At 30.3% G+C, this 21,554-nt stretch overlaps 1 pseudogene; it reads left to right on the top strand.

The window, feature by feature from the left end:
* Positions 1–20,654, top strand: part of LOC143641338 (protein O-mannosyl-transferase TMTC3-like) — a 45,959-nt pseudogene extending 25,305 nt beyond the window's left edge.
* The last annotated feature ends 900 nt before the right edge of the window (positions 20,655–21,554 follow it).

Genomic DNA, 21,554 nt, shown 5'->3' with positions numbered 1-21,554 from the left:
TCTTAACAGACACTGTTGAATAGAAAAGTGAGCTCTGTTTGAAAAGTGATGTCTCTTGGATTTGACCTCTTATAGATCCATTAGTTAATTAAATGAAATTTATTTCTGTGGAGTGACTTGATTTGGAAATACAAAAGTAAAAATAATATTGGTGAAAAACTTGATTGGTTGATACTTAGAAACATTTTCATTTGAGTACTCAGCTATCTTTTAGAAGTTAGGAGATATCACTAATGAGTTGGCTTAAAAATAAAGTTGAAATGTTGATTAAATCAGTTTATACTAGCTACATGTTACTGTGGCTCCAAAGGTGGAGCTTAAAAGATATATTGTCACTGAGAAAATTTTTAAGGTTGGATAAGAAAGAGCATGTTTAAATTTTGCTACAGAGGATATAGGTGATTAGAAAAGGTTGAAACAAATGGTAGAAGGGAAAAGCAGGGAAATACCAAGCAAAAGTTTGACCTGAAATAGAAGGAGGAAACTCACAGGAAAAAGGGAAATGGGAATGAATATGGATGTTAGTAGGTTTAATAGCAAGAAATTAAAGGAACTTTTCTCTTATGGCTTTACCCCTCTCTGTAAATTAGTATTGTTGCCTGCTGAAAGTAAAATGGGTCAAAAGATTGAGAAGAGCAATCAAGATTCAAACATTCAGAGAGAATAGAATAACACCTGTCAGAAACCTAGAAATTCTAAGCAGTCTTAAGAATCAATTTGAGGCTGGGCCTGGTAGCACACCCTATAATCTCAGTGACTCAGTAGGCTGAGGCAGAAGGATCCGGCCTCAGCAACTTAGCAATTTAGAAAGACCCTGTCTCAAAAAATAAAAAGGCCTGGGGATGTAGCTCAGTGGTTAAGGGCCCTGGGTTCAATCCCTGATACCGAAAAAAAAAAAAAAAGAATCAATTTGAAGTTGGTGGTCATGAATTTATGAGGATGTTAATCTAGTCAGCTTTGGGACTTACTCAAGCTGCTCAAATACAAACAGCATAGATAAATGTCAGAATTATTCAAAATTGGGGTTCTGATAAAAGAAAGATTGAAACAAAAAGGAGAGATTGAATTAAAGCTTGACAAATAAAATGATGGTATATGTAATATATGCTATTTTTTTAAAAAAGAGAATAATGCCAATGAAATAGATTTATCTAAATTATATATTATGTACATTTAAAAAGAACAGTTGTGACCTTAAGTATAACTGCTTTAAATGTGCTATTTTTTAAATGGTATTTTCTGAAAATCTCTACAAAGGAACAATAGAGCAAAGATATAATTTCAACAACAGATACCATGTTAACTCTTATTAAATAAGATATCATGTGTGTCACAACAATTTAAGTAGTTAGTCTTTTTTCACTTATGAAAAAATAGTCTCAAGGTGATAGAGTAGTTTACTTTCTATTACATAAGAAATAAGTGATAGGTTGATTTCAAACTCGTAGCTCTTTCTGTTGTCCTTCCTTTTCAAGACAGTGTATGTTATTAGAAGAAAATTAAAAATTATTCATAATTAACTAGATTGGCATACATTAGAAAAGAGCATTAAATAGAACTTGATAGAACTTATAAGTTTAGTCATTAGACTAACATTTACACATTTCTTATCCTAGAACCAATAAACTTTTCCTGAGAGATTTTTTTTTTGTAACTTATAAATCAGTCTAAGATGCATCTCTGAATGAATTTAACACTTTTAATTCCTACAAATGAAATTGCTTTAGAACAACCATGAATTAATGGGAAATTATTTTTGTCAAGCATATCTAGGAAGTGAAAAATTATGTGCACTCTAAATACTTTATGTTTTTATTTTAATAATACTGAAATTTCAGACATAAATTAGTGTGATACATAGCAGCTTGAGAATGGTACTTTTCCTCAGATTCAATATTACGTGAAGTCATAATATATGAAAGAATATTCATGCAGAAAGTATTCTTTTCTAAGTATATGCATCTCTACATCTATATTTTACTAATAAAGTTTGATAAGGAAGAGACAGTTCTTTGCATTAGAAAAGATGCAAACTTCTGAAGCTGGAGATTAACTTATTATTTATTTAGGTACTGTGAAACAAATCAGGGAAATAACATAGAAACAGATGCCCATAGAAAGATGTCCTGATGACAAACTTAAATTCTTTCACAAGTTTGCTAATTAATTTTTCACAATTGTACAAATTTTTGTGGCTTTATAATTAAAAAAAAAAACACATTTCATTCCATATTCACAAGGGCGATAAATCTGAGCATTTTTATGACATTTTATCTCAGTATATGTATTATAATTTTAGAAATTCTTGCATAGAATAAAAAGTCTTCAGTTTCCAGTATTATGTGGTTTCTTAGAGTAATAAAGTTACAAAAACATGTATGTTATCAACTTGTGTAATTTTGTTGAAAATTTTTTAACATATTTTCCTATCAGTTTATTTTGGCCATATGTAAAACAAGTTAGATGTGTAAACATTTTTTTAATTTTTAAAAAGTTTTTTATTCTGGTAAATTAAATTAAATTTTGTGTTCTGCACCATTTCCTCTTCCCCCAGCAATTATCATTCTACTCTCTTCTGACTGTGAGATTTTTTTAGATCTCATGTATAAGTGAAAGCATTTGTCTTTCTGTGCCTGTCTTTATTTCATTTAATATAATCTCCTCCAGGCTGGTGTATGTTGAAATAACAAGATTTCCTTCTTTTTAAGGCTGAATAATATTCCCATTATACATAAGTACTCTGATTTTTTAAATCTGTTTATCCATTCAATTCATTTGATTGAATGTGATTCCATTTCTTGCATATTGTAAATAATACCACAGTGAATATGGGAGTGTATATGTCTCTTCAACATAATAATTTCATTTCATCTAGATATATACCCAGTAAAGGGATTGCTGGATCATATGATATTTCCATTTTAAATGTTTTGAATAATCTCTGTACTCTTTTTCATAATGACTATGTTATATTTTACATGCCCACCATCAGTATGCAAAGTTTCCCTTCCCATCCCTACCTGTGTGTATTTTCTTTTTTTTATAACAATCATTCTAACTAGGCTGAGGTGATATCTCATTGTGATTTTAATCTGCATTTCTTATTTTGAGTATTTTTTCATATATCTCTGACCATATGAATATTTGCTTTTGAAAAATATATTCAACTCCTTTGCCCATTTTTTAATTGGTTAATTTGTTTTCTTACTATGAGTTGAATATGTCATTTTAGAAATATTTTCAAAAAAGTTTTTTTTTTTAAAGAGAGAGTGGAGAGAGTGAGAGAGAATTTTTTAATATTTATTTTTTCAGTTTTTCGGCAGGCACAACATCTTTGTATGTGGTGCTGAGGATCGAACCAGGGCTGCACGCATGCCAGGCGAGTGCGCTACCGCTTGAGCCACATCCCCAGCCCCCAAAAAAGTTTTTTTTATTAACAGGATACACCTAGTTATTCAGTTTTCACATAAAGATGTAAATATTTACCATTGATCATTTTTTTTTTATATATTTCACTAGGCAAGTATATTTCTCATAGAAAAAAGACAGTGAAAAAACAGTGTAGCTAAATATACTTTTCAAATTTAAAATGCTATTAAAGGTTCAGGTTTTAATTTCAAGAAAATAATCATTCCTAAACAATATACCTAGGAATATTATTTTCAAAGATATCCTCCAGTTATAAGTTCCAGAATTTAAGACTTCCATTGCATCTTGCTTACATACATCCTGATGTTTATACCACCCCTAAATTGTCTTCGTACTGTTTAAATTAGTATTCTTCATATTATCATTTTTAAATGGTCCACAAATGCATTCATCCAAATGAAATGATAAAATTTTGGATTTATGTATTGAGTGTTTAGTTTTTTAATTTAATAAAATTAAACTATCTTTTTCTTTCTAGGCACTTTGTTTAATGGCATTGCCATTTATTCCAGCATCAAACCTTTTTTTTCCTGTTGGATTTGTTGTTGCTGAGCGTGTACTGTATGTTCCTAGCATGGGATTCTGTATTTTGGTAGCCCATGGGTGGCAGAAAATTTTAAACAAAAGGTAAATTAAAATGTTTGTTCATTTAATGCTTGCTAAATATAGAATTAAATGTGACATTAAAGTATTTTAAATCTGTATTTTGTTCAGTTTTGTAAATTATACTTTTTTAACCTTTTGGGTTTTTTCATCTTACTGTTTTCTTCTCATTGTCTATGATTCAAGTTAGGAAAGCTCCACAGTACCTACTCACTCTGTCTTCTTCCCAATATTTATGTAATTTTATTTTACAGCCTGAGGCAGAACAAACTTGAGTCAGACCCAATTGAAAACAAGGATATTATTGAAACTGAAGTCACAAATGACCATTTCCACTTCCATATGCAATGAACATATAGTCATCCTTCTTAAGTGAGTCTTATTGAGTTCTCAATATATATAAACTGCATATAATAGGCAATTCATAATTTCTTGCTATCACTATCTTCATCATAAGCTTAGTTTCCTAGTTGCCTTAAACTATTAAGGAACAGTATACTTAGAAATGATTATTGTAATAAGTTTTAACCCATTGTCTATATGTATCACTAAAATTGTCAAAACAAGCAAATTGTTAATGGTTAAAAACACTAATGTTAACAATATTAAATTTAGATCTGCAACTTGAAATAGAAATGCTTACTTCTCTCACTTTCATTTTCTAGTCACCTAACCCAAAAAATTCTGATTTCTCTTTTCATTATTTTTCTAGCAAATTATCTCCAAGTACTTACATCCAGTCAACATTTTTATTTTAAAAATTTTCCCTGGTTTCTCTAAAAGGTCTTCTGATTATCTTCACTATCCATTCACTTCTATCCAGTTACTCCTTGCTGTATGTGCTCTTTGAATATTTATATTTTTCAGAGTGATAGCCACTTTCATTTTACTGCACATCCTTCATAGGTAATTTCACCCGTATCTACAGTTTTCACCACCATCTTTCAAACCTTTTCTCTTACTTTCTACCCATATATCCAAGTATACTCATTACTGATTTTTGATTACCTACCATCTTCCAAGAGTCTACCCTTTAGATTTATTTTCTTATTTAATCTTAGTACTTCCTAACTTTATTTTACAGAAGTGCAAATTGAAGCTTATATAAGTTACTTGAATTATCCAAGATCACATAGCTAGTAAACAACAGTCTTGGTTCAGATTTACATCTTACTGCTTCCAATGACCATTTTCTAAATGATTCATACTTTTTAACTCTGGTTAAGTGAATCTTTCAAAATACAAGAAATTGAACCATGGTATGGGAGCAAAAACACAAACTCAGATAACATTAATACTAAATGGAATCATAGAGATTAATGATGTGTAACCATCTTTGTATAAATGAGGAATTGAGTCTCAAATAGCCTGAAGTTGTATATTGTATAAATAATTTGTATCTATTTTATTAGGAGTTAATTTTACTATGCCCTTTAATAGACAGTTCAGATTTTAAAGTATAAAATTATTCTAAGAATGTTGTAATGGCCTATGGTATAATTTTTAAGCAAAACATACTTTAAATATAGCCAGGAGGTAAGATTGACCCTTTATAAACACAGCCAGTATTCAAGTTGTAGGTAATGGTACCAAGGATGCTAAATATATAAAGTCACAATTAAAACTAGATTTATCAATTTACTGTCATTCTGAAAAAAGCTTTTGAAAGAGTTAAATGTCAGTATGAAGTTGGTCCTCTATATCTCTAGGTTTTTCATTTTCAGATTCAACAAACCACAGAATTAATATATTTCAAAATAAAAGTCACATCATTATTGACATGTGGGGACTTTTTTCTTGACTCTTTATGTAGCATTTACCTTGTATAGGGTATTATAAGTAATCTAGTGATGATTTAAAGTACAAGGTAAGCATAGGTTATATTCAAGTACTACAACATTTTATATAAAAGACTTGAATGCCTCTGGAAAGCTGGGTAGGTAGAACTATTCCTGCACAGGAACAACTGTGTCATGTAATTTAACACTGAATTTCATATTCATAATACTTTTTTTGTGTGTTGGTTCTCTACAAAGTTGGGTGAATGTTAGAATTATCTTTAGGAACATTATCTTTAGGAACATTTAGCATATGTTTACCTTTCCTATAAAGTTAAATGCTTTTGATGATATGATTTTTTTTTTGGTCTCTTAAACAGTGTATTTAAAAAACTGTCCTGGGTGTGTCTATCCATGGTATTACTTACTCATGCCTTAAAAACACTCCACAGAAATTGGGATTGGGAGTCTGAATATACATTGTTCATGTCAGCCTTAAAGGTAAAGTATGGTTCAGAATCACAGGAAAGTATGTCATCAGTGATATATATAGAGAGAGGTTTTTTGTTTGTTTGTTTGTTTTTTAGCCATTTCTTAGCTGTTTTTATTTTAATCAGACATTAACTGTCAATATTAAGTCATTTACCAAAAAGTTATTGAAAATAATTTGTTCTTTATATTATTTATGGCATAAACAAATTATCTACATAGTACATGGCTGTATATTCAAAGAGTATGTTAATATTTCTTTCAGTGCTACATACATGTTGGAGTTCCACATGATAAGTAGTACTGAATTTCATTGGTTCTAAGGGTACACATTTTTTCCTAACCTGAATACCTGGAACAAGCATAAATCTTACGTTGAAAGTTATCTCTAAATTAATTATTGACTTTTTTTTTTCTTAATGGTTCATTAAATAGTGGTGAGTTCTATAGTTGATGTGCCTTAGACTCAATGAAATAAAATAACACAACAAACAAAAATAGAATCCTGCTATCTAAAAGATAATCAATGGTTACTAATATGGAAAAGATCAGAACTGATAGAAAGTAGTGGTAAAGCATTTCTTATAGAATGGACAATAAATATCTTAAAAAAGTTCTTTTAAAACCACAAATTTGTTTTCTAAAAAAAGTTCTTTTAAAACCACAAATTTGTTTTCTATAAAGGTTATCAGCAAAGAATTATTTTAGCTCTTCCTTATCAATGCCCATCTTCAAATCTCATAATTCTTACTTTATTTTGTCTATTTCTTTATTCTCTTTTGCCTAGCTTTATGGAATTGCTGACTGTACATAACAGATGACTGTCCTCTGGACCACAATAGTAGTTCCAGTAATTCCACCTTCTCCCTGAGCTCTGCAGACAAGTGAACCTTGAGCCCATATTTTTTGAAAATTTCTTTATTCTCACTCTCAGAACAATGGTTAAAACCTATAGTCATGGTTATAGATCAGTGGTAGAGCACTTGTCTAGCATGTGTGACACACTGGGTTCGATATTCAGCACCACATTTAAAAAGTAAATAAAATAAAGGTATTGTGTCAATCTACAACTAAAAAAAAATTAAAAAAAATAAAACCTATAGTCATAATTGATAATTCCTTGGTTGGGTATCATCCTTTGCCTGCAAGAATACCTTGCACATCTGAGAACTCTAAAAGCACACATTGACTAGAACTTAGGGTTCCTTTTACCATAATAGAGTACTTAAATAGCTTTAAACATGTTAAGAATAAAAATAGTCATCAATACAATGTTTTAAGAACATTCTCATATTCTAATACCTTCTTTCTTGAAGGAATATGAATAGAGTAGAAATTTTCACACAGCACTATGTTTTGATTATGTAAAATTATAAGTACAATTCTAATAACATAAAATAGGTGAAATTAGACTTTTGTGGTTTTAGTATATCATTAGGGGAAGAAGAGTAAATATGGTGAAGCAGTCTTCATTTGACTTCATCTCCAGGAACATCTCTATGAAACAATCCATTCCTAATAATACACCACTCAAATATCTGTGTGATTTGGAGTCATTTTTTAATATGTAATTTACTTCATTTTAATTGTATTTAAGGTAAATAAAAATAATGCCAAATTATGGAATAATGTGGGTCATGCTCTGGAAAATGAAAAGAACTTTGAGAGAGCTTTGAAATACTTTCTACAGGTGACTCATGTTCAGCCAGGTAAGCATTATTAGTAAACTGATGAATGGTTTTTGTTTTTTTGGGTTTTTTTAGAAGGAAAACAACATTTTGGGGGGAAAACATTTATATTAGATATTTGAGAATTTTTTCTTTGTTAACATAGTTGTTGGATGACAGTGAAATGTGCTTTTTGATGGAGTGCAGGATGCACAAGCTTGGTAGAAGTGATTTTAAGAGAGTAGAAGAAGAATTAGAGAGAATTCGGAAATGGAAGAAAAAAAGTACCTTTGGGGCTAATCCAGTACAGTTGGGGAAAGTATTAATGCCACGTGGAAAGACAAATAACTAGATGATGATATTGAATAGATGAGAGGAAGGAGCAATAGGGACCCAGTATCCAGATAGGATCTGGTGCTAATGATGAGGAATTTATTCAAATTGGTACTGATAGTAAATGTGGTAACAGAAGGCACAGTATATGGATGTGGAAAGAGGCTAGAGAGTAGATGACAAGGAGGAAGTTTCTGGAGTTTTCTTTTGTTTGTTTCGGTTTTCTCGGTGAAATAGAAGGTAAAATCATTAGTAGAGAATAAAAAGGAAGAAGTGTTTGGGATTTAAGAACAGGAAAAGATATGAAATAGTGATCCAAGAATTTGCTTCATAAACTTAATGTATGTATGAATCAGAGAGTTTGTTATAAAGTATATTCTGATGAAGAGTTAGATAGAGCCTAAAATTCTGCATTTCTCATAAGTTCCCATTGATGTTAGTCTACAAATCACACTTAGAAACAAAGATCAAGGAAACTAGGAAAATAGTTTCCTATTACGTAGATTAGGAATATAGAGTATAATTACCAGGCAACTCTGACACCCTACTTTAGATTAGTATTAATTTAAAATTAAACCAGTTGGTGTAGTTACATGTTTTTCTCCTACTACTTTTTAGCTACAGTGGTAATGAAGAATTCGATTCAAAAGAGTTAAAATTTTGTCAGACATGTATAACTAAGCAAAAAAAAAAAAAAGAATAACGGAGTGATTATAATGATGAGTTGCAGAATTTAGATTGGTTTAGAGTAGATGAGAAAGTTGGTAAGTGGTAGTGAAATAGTTACAGGATCAGCAGATTACAGTTCTGAAGAATGGATGGTCTAAGTATCAGAGTGTAGCTACAGCAGCAATATTTTCAATAGGGACATGTTCAACAGTGTAGAACTTTATTATAGTATATGTACCAAATGTGATCCGTACCCACCAATGACATTACTTTCAATTCAGAGTAACAACCAAAAATAACCCACCACCTTAAGTGTCCTCACAGAAGTACAGAGTGCTGGGTACTGCCCCCAGTTTTTTCTAGGAGGTATGATTGTGTCTGTTGGAGCAACCTAAACTGGTAGAAAGAGGTGAAAATCATGGGAAGAAAGGCATCAAGGCCACAATATTAAATCTGTATAGATTTTGAAATGGCTAAGAATTTTGACTGTCATGATGTTGGAGGGAGCAATAGGAACCCAGTATCTAGTATGTACACTATAATATGCACACAGGGACTAGTGACTGCAACTCTGAGGGATAATGTACAATAGAGTTCAATGGCCTGATGTTTAGACAAGAGTGATTTTTTAAAGGAGTGATAATTGTCTGCAAGTGGCATCAGGGATCAAGGAGAACATCTAATCTTCTTCCAGGCCCAGTGTTACAAAGGATAAGAAAAAGAACTCAGTCAACACTTGGAATAGGTAAAAGCAAGGTAACCTTGTCTCCAAGACAAAGCCAAGTTTCAATTAGAGAAAAATTAACACAAGATTATAGAAATGGAACAATTGGTCTTTCCCTCCAGTTTTATCTCCTATAACTCTTTCATCAAGATTAGTTTTTCTTGAAATATAGGGTACACATACTGTTCTTCTACTTTGGCTCTGTTTATATTCTTCTTATTTTTTTATTTTATATATGACTGTGGAATGCATTACAATTCATATTACACATATAGAGCACAATTTTTCATGTCTCTGCTTGTATACAAAGTATATTCACACCAATTTGTGTCTTCATATGTGTACTTTGGGTAATGATCTGTTTAGATTCTTCTTGAACCTTCTCTCCTTTCTCCCTTTCCTCCCATTTACTTTCCAGCATATCCCTGCTAGACATGAGTACTAATGATCTTTTATAACCCATTTTTTATAACCCTACAAAAAAATAGGCTCTTATTCTAAATTACCTTCCCATCTTTCCACCTAAAGAAAGTATTTCTCATTTAAAATCCCTTACAACTACTCTTTTTTTAAATATATTCTCTGTAGTGCCATATTTTATTATTGAAATGTTAATTTGCTCAAAATATTTATTAAATTGCATGTAAAACATTGGATTTATCTTTTTAACTCTTACATTATCTTGTAGCATCCTATACACAATCAAGAATCGCTAAATGTGGTTGTTTTAATTCATTACTTTTGAAGTCTTTTAGATTCATTCTAGGAGTTTTTAGAGAAAATTTTGATGTCAGGTTACACAGACTTTGAGACTCTTATTTAGACCCCTTCAGCCAAAGTTTTTCTCATTTTTAAATTGGAATAATAATTTTTGTCTCAGCATTGTTCTGAAGACTAAATGTGTATGTTGATAAATGTGCATAAGTGCAGTTTAATCTAGTAAACAGTGTATTTAATCACAGAATGTTGCAAGTATGGGCACTTAGTTTTAAATAATTTTCTCCATCATTATCAGTTGTCACCTTTATAGTTTTTTTAGATATACTTGCTGAACCTCTCTATGTATGACATTAGTATCACACTTTCACAATTACTGTTTTAATAAGTCATAGACTTGGGAGGACAGGTAATCAAGTTTATTAGAAATATTTATGAATAAAAAAGCTTATAATATAAGTTGAAAGTGATATTCAGAGGCTTCTTATTCTTTGTGTGGTTTGGTTTGTTTTTTGCTATGTTCATAGAAATTTTGACAGATGAAGTGACATTATTTCACTGTATTATGAATAGTTATTGGAGTTTGGGAGAATGTAACCAAGATATAGCTAAAAAGAATGACTCAGATTTTGTCCCAAATGACTGAATAGTAACAAGTATAGAGATGATCATTTAAGCCCTGAAATAGCATTAAGTCACACAGAGTAGGAATTCATAACATCCTAAGGCTCTTTCAATTAAAAAAAATGTGAAAGCTTTTGTTGCATACAATGGGAATAAATTACATGATAGTCTTTGATCAGACCACATGCATGTCATGTTAGATAACCAATTTATTTTTCTTGTTTTGGTAATTGCAAGTGTATTTTTAACAATCCCAGTTCACAGTTTTGTAAATAAAGTTACAGTTACTTGTAAATCCTTTTAAAAGTCAAGAATAATCTACCCTTAAGATACATCAGAATCCTCCAATTTTTTTGTTTTGTTTTGTATTGTTTTGCCGAGAGAGCATTGATTTCATTTTTATCTAAGTAAAAATCTTTGAAACTGTTTAATCAGAAAAGATAGTGGACCTGTTCCTTAACTTTGATATCATCAGGATGGGAATAATTTTAAAAGAGTTTTAGGAGTTTCCATCTGCTTATAAATTTTATTTTTAATTGACAATTTTGTGGACAGGGAATACTGGGAAGCAAAATAGTTTGGACATCAGTGTGAGAATTCTTGATTGCATTCTTTTGGCTAAAGCATTAGCAGGCATACACAGTTGCCTGATAATTTGCCTTCTACATCACATGTAGACAGGATGACTGAGATCACATGCAAGCCCATGGTGCTTCTAATAACTTGTCATTTAAGAGGAATGGTAAATGAAAATTAAATTTCACAGTATCTACAATTGTAATGTCATATAAAAAATCTGTGGTTTCTAAATGACAAAGTCAAGGTATTGTTACTACTTATTAGGATTTGCCTATGTTTCAAATTGAAGGAAATTCTAATTTACTCATACATGTTAATGAAAATTAAAATGTAATTACATTCTCTTCCAAGTTCTTGGATGTCCTGAATTCTATCCATGAGTCACTTGGAAATGAAGAAGTACAAATAATTATACAAACAACTCTTTCAAAGAGATTTACTATATAAAAGAACAGAGATTTTAGCAGTATAAAGATAGTATGAGCAGAGTCACATGGAGAAAATGAACATGATTCAGTGTGTAAGTAGATTGGTTGGTCTTAGATCAGAGAGGAGGTATAGAAGGGAAAACTGAGTATGTATATTCACACAGATTGGTTGAGAGCATCGATAATGGGATGAGTCATAAATTCTTCTCTGTTCTCATTTCCCTGATGAAAATAAGTTATTAGAAATTTGAGGAGAAAGAAGGAATGAAATACTACCCAACTAGGGTTCTGAAAAAAAATGAGTTTATTAGAAAAACAGTTATTGACAGACTGAGAGTATATTTAAGATTTATAATGTCCTCATTTACATTGATTTAAAAGCAGACTAACTTATGCTATGCTTGATTTGAATAATTTACTCAGATAAACAAATTTGTACTTTGACTTCTCTATAGCTCCTTAATTATTTAAATATCTTTGATTTTTTTCATCTTCTTGCCTTTTTTTGAATTTAAATTTACTTTAGAAATAATACTATTCCCAAAATCCTTTGGGATGTTTTAACTTTATAACTTATAAAATCTTCTCACAAATTATGTCATTTTTTAAGTCTTATTAAGTAGCCATTTTATTGCTAAAGGATATCTAATTGCTATCTTTTGTTCTTTGAGAAAATGGAGCTACTTTATTATAATATCTGAAGTCTGCATTGATGGCAATAACTTCTTAGTATTCCACCTAATTCCGGTGGGTTATAATTTGTTTTATTTTTTTTATCTTAAGTAAATAACCTCTTTCTTTTCTAAACCTGGTTGAGACTTATTTTAGTACAAGTACTCTGCTGACCTCATTATTTACATTTTTCTTTTTATACATTTCCCATTTAACTTTTTGTTAGATTAAATTCATTACTGTATAACTTTTTCACGTTCTATATATCCTTCGTTTTTACTATACATGTTTCTTTATAACAAAAACTGTGGATTTAATTGATGTTAAAATTAAAAAACAAATCAGTTCTATAAAAGCAAAGATTACCTACTGTGTATTTTTATACACACTTGATAATTAGATAATTTTTCACTCCTGGCTCTAAAGCAGAATTCCCTTTGAAACTTTTTAAAAACAGGTATTCTAGTTTGCAAGTAGGATTGCAATGACTAGTCTGAAGTTTTTTTGTTTTGTTTTTGCTTTCTTAACCCTACTGACTCCATAAGACTGGGCAGTACATCTAAAATGAAAAACTCCCTTACCTCCAACTTTATCCCCCAGTTCTCAAACCAAATTTATACTACATCTGCCATTTTTTATACAGTACACACAGTTGCCAACCTGAAGCATAATGTAGCAAGATCTTAGGACTGTTGCTCTCCTCCTAGGGGAATACCCAAAATAGATATGCCTTGGCCCCTATGTGTCCTGGGAGTTGCAGTCAGAGAATTATTCCACAATTGCAAAATCGTCGGTGTCACAGGCAAGTAGTATTCACCAATTGAAACCTTGTCATGTCTGTTAGATATTCTTGTTGAATAAAAATTGTCTAATTTAAGATCTCTCTTCCTTTTATCTTTGTTCCAAACCTTTGAAGTATTTACTGGGAAGTGTATCTTTTTAAAACTAATATGCATTGAGTCCTCATATTTTTCTTTTCCTGAAAAAAAAATTGATTTTATTTTTCCATTTTGAAAAATGAGGCATAATTTCCTGGCATTCCAAAGTTAACATAATCTTTTTGTAAGTTTTTAATGAATTATATAGTGTCGTATCATCATTTAAGAGAGAAGGGCCACAGCATCTTATGTAATACTGTTTTCCTGTATTCCATTATTCTGTCATTACAGTCACATTCACACAAATTTTTAAAAAGCTTATCACAAAATCCTTTTAGTCTCTAACTTTTATACATATTTGTTAGCTATAACACTTGAGCTAATTCTAGGACTCATGATGATCCTTTTCACTTGCAGAATTGAACCATATGTTTTTATTGAATTCCAAAACTATGAGATTAAGGAAATAGAAATAAGCTTTAGTATAAGATAGTAAAATATAGTGAACAATGTAGTAAGGTAATGTCATCATGACCTATGTTGTCCTAACCCTTTAGAGAGTGATTGAAATAGATTTTTCATGTTAAATACATTTTCTGCATTCACATTGCTATACATGATTTTTTAGTATACCATTCATCATAAGTTATACCAAGTTATGTTAAAAGAAGTTCAGAGAACCAGGCATGGTGGCATCCTCTGCCTATAATCCCAGCTACTCAGGAGGCTGAGGCAAGAGGATCATAAGTGTGAGCCAGCCTCAGCAACTTAGTGAGGCCCTAAGCAATTTAGCAAGCCCCATGTCTCAAAAGTAAAAATAAAAAGGGCTGAGGATATGGCTCAGTGTTAGTGCCCCTGGGTTAAATCCCTACTACCAAAAAAAAGAAAAAGAAAAAAGTTCAGAGCAGAGAAAAAGCAGGATCTGTTTCCCTCTTTTGTATTTTTTACCTAATTTGTTTCTAGAAGCATGTCTTCTCAGTAACCTTGAATACTATTATACCTCTCAATGAATGATTTTTTTTCTTTTTAGATGATATTGGAGCCCACATGAATGTTGGAAGAACTTACAAAAATTTAAATAGAACTAGAGAAGCTGAAGAATCTTACATGATGGCTAAATCACTAATGCCTCAAGTAAGTTGTCATAATTTAATCTATTGTTTCATGTCTCCTCTGTGTCCATGTTGAATAGTATTATTTGGATGGGAAATCTTTTTCTTCAGTTTGTTCATATAAAATGTAAGGTGTCTTACAGAATTTTCTATTTCTATAGAAAGTGTTATAAATGATTACATTTACTTTTCTAGCTAACTTGATGTTTAATTATTTTTATAGTCTATTTATAGTCTTTTATAATCTATATGAGGAGGATTTTGTATACTTTAAGCAATAAATTCAACATTTTTCCTATCCAAAAAATGAAAATGTGATAAAATAGAATGTCTCTGTTGCTAAATTGTTTTAATCACTTGTTAGAATGATACAAGCAGAAAATTCATCAGATATAACAATATAGTATTAAAGATGAAAGATCTGTTTAGAAAACAATTTGTGCTGCAGATTTCTCATTAAATAGCAATATTAATGATTGGATACTTTAATAAGTTTTCTAAAAATAAAGTTGGACCACATATCCTGAGGATTATTTCAATTCTGAAATGATATGTTAAATTTATACTTATAGGTTTTTTAATCAGATAATTTATTGTGTTCCTTAAAAAATTGGATCCATCTATATTATATGTAATGACCTTTATTTAACCTGAATAATCAACTGACTAGAACATGTATTTATCAAACAAGTTAGTTTTTAGTATAACTCTGAAATAAAATGAACTGTCCTCGGGAAATATTTTGCTGACAAAAAAAAAAATGACAAAGTGTACAGTTGGACTGAGAGGCAGGAGATCTGAATTTTTTCCTGTTCTGATGCCAGTTTTTTAAGAAATCTTTGTCCTCTAAAATATCTGATTTATCTGACTTTAGAAAAAGTAGATATGAATAAAAAGCTATCAATGGTTGCATTTAGCTGGCATGAATGAAAAATTGTCCTTTAATGCCACAAAATTTTACATTTTATGAATATTACACATGTTCACTTTCACATTTTTATATTTAATTTGATACATTAGTAAAACTGGCAGCATAATGTTACTGTTTTCTGTATTACTTTAAATAAGCCCCTAGGAAAACTTACTTTTTATCTTTATTTGGTACTGAAATATCAAATAATGAAAATGCCTTTTCTTCTAAACAGATTATTCCTGGTAAAAAGTATGCAGCTAGAATTGCTCCTAACCACATAAATGTTTATATCAATCTGGCCAACCTTATCTGAGCAAATGAGTCCCGGTTAGAAGAAGCAGATCAACTTTATCGACAAGCAATAAGTATGAGACCAGACTTCAAACAGGCCTACATTAGCAGGTATCATAGTTCACTTTAGAGCCATCAATGTAGAAGATTGAAGCTGTATCTGCATGTACATCTTGACTAAATTTGGCATGTTTTTCTTTTAGTTACTTGACTCCAAATACATAGAGAGATTATAGCTTATTTGAGAATGACAATCAAATTTGATTAATTTGAAATTGACAAGGGAATCCCTTGTTTTGAAATAGCTAACTTAAGTTTTATATGAAGGAAAGGGTAGAAAAAGCTCCTTCTGTTTCATTTTCTTATCATCACTGAAATCTTTTTCTTTTTTTCCCATCTAAAATATCTAGAACTTATATTTTCTATTAGCACCTTCTGTTATTCAACTCTCAGAAACTTTCTTAAGTAAATTTTGAGATTTAACTGGTTATTGATTTCTTTAACCACAAAGAAACCTTGGTAGTTTTCTAACATCACATGTTCAGTCTTATGTACTTTCTCATGTAGGTGTTATCATTTGTATACTTTGGGGAAAATGACTGTTAAACTCTGTTTTGCAGCCAGACTAGGAAAACTAACCACTGTTTTTATAGAAAAAGTGCATTCAGAATTTAACTTTTTGAGATATAATTTATTTTTAAATTGGAGGTTCTCTTTTTCAGCCTTATCCAGTATTCATTGTCATGTGTTCATCCATAAAGAATTATTCAATAATCTCTGCATTTAAAAAATAACATTTTAGATTAATTCTTAGAAGTTGTTTCAGTGAAAATATTAGTAAAAATATTTTTGAGCAAAACTAAATTTAAGTTCTCTAGCAGTAAATAAAACTAGATTAGAAAATTGATGCAATGATATTCTAACTGATCCCCAATTCTAGATGTGTTTCTTAGTTATCTGCAGGTGGCACTATTTCCCTTCTACCCTACAAGATCAACTTTTTTGAAATTCCTTTTTTCTTTTAATGTTCATTTTATAGTGTACTTTTAAGGATAGTAAGTTAATATAAGGAGTTACAAATTTCAAATGCTCTGTTCATTTGTATAGTGAGATTTGTATCATAGATTTGAAAACTGTATTATTTTTTTCTACAATCACATTTATTTTTCTTTTTCAAATGCTTTCTTCATTATCTGAAAAATTTACTGATCTCCCACACTTGATTATTATTACTTGATTAGACTCATTTTTCTAATGTAGTCAAGTCTGTTTCATTTTAAGATATATTCAAAGAATAGATTTTCTCTGTTCCCCTTTTTTGAGTGCCTCTCCACATCTAACCTAAAGTCAAGCATATGTTTTCTTTCTGTAATAATATTTGAAAATATATCCAGCCTAATTTGCCGAACTATGGAGTTCAGACTTGAGAGCAGCTTCAAAATGTTATTTTTGTTTTTGAAGAGAACTTTTAAGAGACTAAATTAAAAGAAGTAATGAAAGCTGTATGTGGAAAGGCTTCAAACTTGTAATAAATGGTGTCTACTAACTGACATATAATGTTTTACATAAACCTCATGTTTGATTTTTTTACATAGGGGAGAATTACTTTTAAAAATGAATAAACCTCTCAAAGCAAAGGAAGCATATCTTAAAGCACTAGAACTGGACAGAAATAATGTAGATCTTTGGTACAACCTGGCAATTGTATATATTGAACTTAAAGAACCAAATGAAGCCCTAAGAAACTTTAATCATGCTTTAGAACTAAATCCAAAGCACAAATTAGCATTATTCAATTCTGCTATACTAATGCAAGAATCAGGTATGTTTTCTCAATATTTCTATAATTATAATTTGATATACAGTAAAACATTAACTTAAACTTTATTACCCATAATAAACATTTTGTTGAGGTAGTTTATAACAAAATTGTATATAAATGGCATAGTAAGAATATTTAAAATACTTGAATTTTACTTTAGACTCTTTTTCAAGTAAAATGCACTGACATGAGAATACTAATTATTCATTTTCCAGTATGTGTTAAGACTAATTTTTAGGCAGTGTGTTAAACAATATCTAATTAATGTGTTTGTTAATTTATTCATGTAAGCATAATATAATGCCGCAGTCCGGCTGCAGCAAAATAACCAGGGGGTGAGGAGCAACTTGTGTGCATTGTTACAGCAGGAGTGTAGCCATTTATTGTAGGACAGGAGGGGTATATATACATTACACACAGCTTATCTAAATTAACATAAACTAGATACGGCGGTCAACCAATAAGGAATCTCCACACTTAATGGCTCGCTGGCATTACTTCACATTACTTCCCTCTGGCAAAATGCCAGGCGCCATCTTGACTTGTTTACAGATCCTAACAATATAACCTCTTTAACATAAATAACATTAGAGTTTACTTTGATTTACAAGATAAAATACTTATATTTTATATATCTAGTTTTGCTATTTTTGAGGTATTATTATAATTTCCTATATTTCCTACAATCCTGCAAAACTAAATTATTAATCACAATAATTTTCTATCTTTTACCCATATGTTGTATAGAAATGTTTGTTGTCCCTCTCAAGGCAGAATATATGATTATAATCTCTTTAAACTTTATGTTGGAAAGATCTTTTTATTTGTAATTGCTGTTTATTTCTTAAATGTTTTTCTTAAAACATTTACAAAAAGGAAAGAATCATAAAATTATAATATTTTTAATATGCTCACTTTGACCAACAGATTCTATTTACTAAGTTATAAATAAAGCTACTCCCAACTTCATATAGCTATATTAGTAACTGAAATCTAGTGATTTATTTTCAAATTTTCCATATTCATCAATGTATAATTTTTAGTAAAACTAATGGTTTGTAAAATAATGATCATGAAGGCTGCTCATTATACAATATAAGATTGCACCCTAAAGTGTATAGTTGTAGAACTGAAAAAAATCTTATTTGCAATAGAAATTATCTCAGTAAGTATTTGTTTTTCAGATCCTAATTTTAAAGCCTAATAGATATTGTTTATTTTTGCCCTTGAAATTTCCTAAAAATTTTGAAATAATATGCCAGAAAACTGAGTTAATAATTCTGAAACAGTTTTAACAATAAGTTACTTTTTGCTGGGCATTTTTACATATATATCATAGTAATTCTTGTAAAATTCAGTAAGTTAACCCAGAGACGTTAAGTAACTTGTTCAGTATATAAAATCATAATTTAAGAAAATCAAGATTGATGTCTTTTTTTGGGAATTCATACACCTTTGTCCTCTTAATTCTGTATTCTTCCTTTGATATTTCCTTGTAGATTCTTAACTTTGAAAGGATTTTTTTCCCTTTTGGCTTCTGAAGCACTCTTACTACTTTAAAGGAAAGGAAATGATCTACCATTAAATATGTCAGTGTTTCAAGCATATTTGTCTTTCCAATGAAGAGAGAGATTTTTTGCTTTTAGTTTTTTATTTAAGGTATAGAAATTAGTTGCTTTGGTGCTATCTTTTTTAATCTAATTAAATATTTGAAAATGACTGTGTTCTTTAGATGCAATTCATTTGATGATGATATTTTATTATCTTTTTTAAAAAAAATGATTCCTAGGTGAAGTTAAACTCAGACCTGAAGCTAGAAAAAGACTTTTAAACTACGTAAATGAAGAGCCACAAGATGCTAATGGCTATTTCAATTTGGTAATGCTTGCCATGGATGACAAAAAGGACACTGAGGCAGAGATTTGGATGAAGAAAGCTATAAAATTACAAGCTGATTTCAGAAGTGCTTTGTTTAATCTGGCTCTCCTGTATTCTCAGACTGCAAAAGAATTAAAGGCTTTGCCAATTTTAGAAGAGTTACTGAGATACTACCCTGATCATATCAAGGGTCTCATTTTAAAAGGAGACATTCTGATGAATCAAAAGAAAGATATACTTGGAGCAAAAAAATGTTTTGAAAAGATTTTGGAGATGGATCCAAGCAATGTGCAAGGAAAACACAATCTTTGTGTTGTTTATTTTGAAGAGAAGGATTTATTAAAAGCTGAAAAATGCTTGGTTGAAACATTGGCATTAGCACCACATGAAGAATATATTCAACGCCATTTGAGTATAGTTAGGGATAAAATTTCCTCATCTGGTTTTGTAGAACGGCCAGTATTCCCAGCTGATAAGACTTCAGGTGAAGAAGGAGACAAACTTCCAGCTGAAAATATAAAAGAAATCAGAAGTGAATCCAGACCAACACAGATAATGAAAACAATTGAATCTAAATCCAAAAAACAATTAGCAAAAAATGCAGACAAAGAGACCCCCCAAAAAACAACAAAAGACATCAAAGAAATTGAGAAGAAGAGAGTTGCTGCTTTAAAAAGACTAGAAGAAATTGAACGTATTTTAAATGGACAATAGCATTATTCTTTATAATGTGACATTGGTATCAAAAACATCAATCTATATCATGTGATTGCTTGTACTGGGAGCTTTGAAAAATATCAAGAATATGTAACAGTCCATCATGGGCTGCCTCTACATTGGATCAAAATAAGATTTTTCATTAAAGACCTGTCTTACCCTAAGATATGTGTCATATATGATATGGCAGAAGTTTTTAGTTTTGGTTAACAAATCAAAAATTTCAAATTATAGCTGATCAATTTGTGACTTTGATTATAGAAGGAAAATTTTTCTGGCAGAATAATCTTTACTACTCTGACTTAAAAATAGTTTGAGGCCTGAATGATTATGATTCTTCGAGGATAAGTTCATTCTATGAATTCCCATTTATTAGCCACTTCATTTTTCCTTTACCTGTTGAAAACTGGCATTGGGTTAAAAACATTTTTTGAACACATTTTTTTTTCTTCAATAATTCTTTTAAATCAAGAGATTTTTGCACTACGAAAGAACACTGGGTCTTTATGTTGTATTATTTGGTTGACTTTTAGAAAGAATGCTGGGTAAAACATTTTAGATGAATTATGACATGTTAGTTTAAGAATAGTTTTTCTTAATTTCATACTTGTTCTTCATTATACAATGCAGTTTTGAAGCAGCTGAAGTTACACACACACACACACACACTCTCTCTCTCTCTCTCTCTCTCTCTCTCTCTCTCTCTCTCTCTCTCCTGATGGTGCTCACATATACTGTATTTTTTTCCACATTGAGCCACTAAATCATGACTATTCTGCAGCTTTTAATCCCCAAACTGTTATGTTTCTTAACATTAATCATTAATCATATTGAGAAGCTCCGATAATTCTTAACTTTAGACTTCTGAGTAATAGTAGACTTCTCTTTCATCTTATTGTTAGCTCTCTAGTTTTATTGAATTTAATTTTCTGTTTTCAAAGTTACACCTTGATTATTCTTACTTTAAGCCACTAAATTCAGTTCCTTTTAACTGAAAACAATGTGACAAAGTTTATTTTTAAGCACTAAATTCTTGATATCTTGTGGTATATATATTATTAAATATTTATTTTAACTACTGAGTTTCATAAAAATGTTTTAAGCTGTCTTAATTCTATCAAATATGGAAAACAAATTGTTTTCAAAACAAAGCAATTTGTTTTCTAGTGTATTTGCATATATGAGCATTTATTATGGTTTAACTAAAATTGCATCATTTGGGCCAGTTGTC

The sequence above is a fragment of the Callospermophilus lateralis genome, unplaced genomic scaffold, assembly GCF_048772815.1.
Source record: "Callospermophilus lateralis isolate mCalLat2 unplaced genomic scaffold, mCalLat2.hap1 Scaffold_96, whole genome shotgun sequence".
NCBI classification, from domain to species: Eukaryota; Metazoa; Chordata; class Mammalia; order Rodentia; family Sciuridae; genus Callospermophilus; species Callospermophilus lateralis.
Note: the sequence above shows the minus strand (reverse complement) of the source record. Positions and strands in the feature narration are given on the sequence as shown.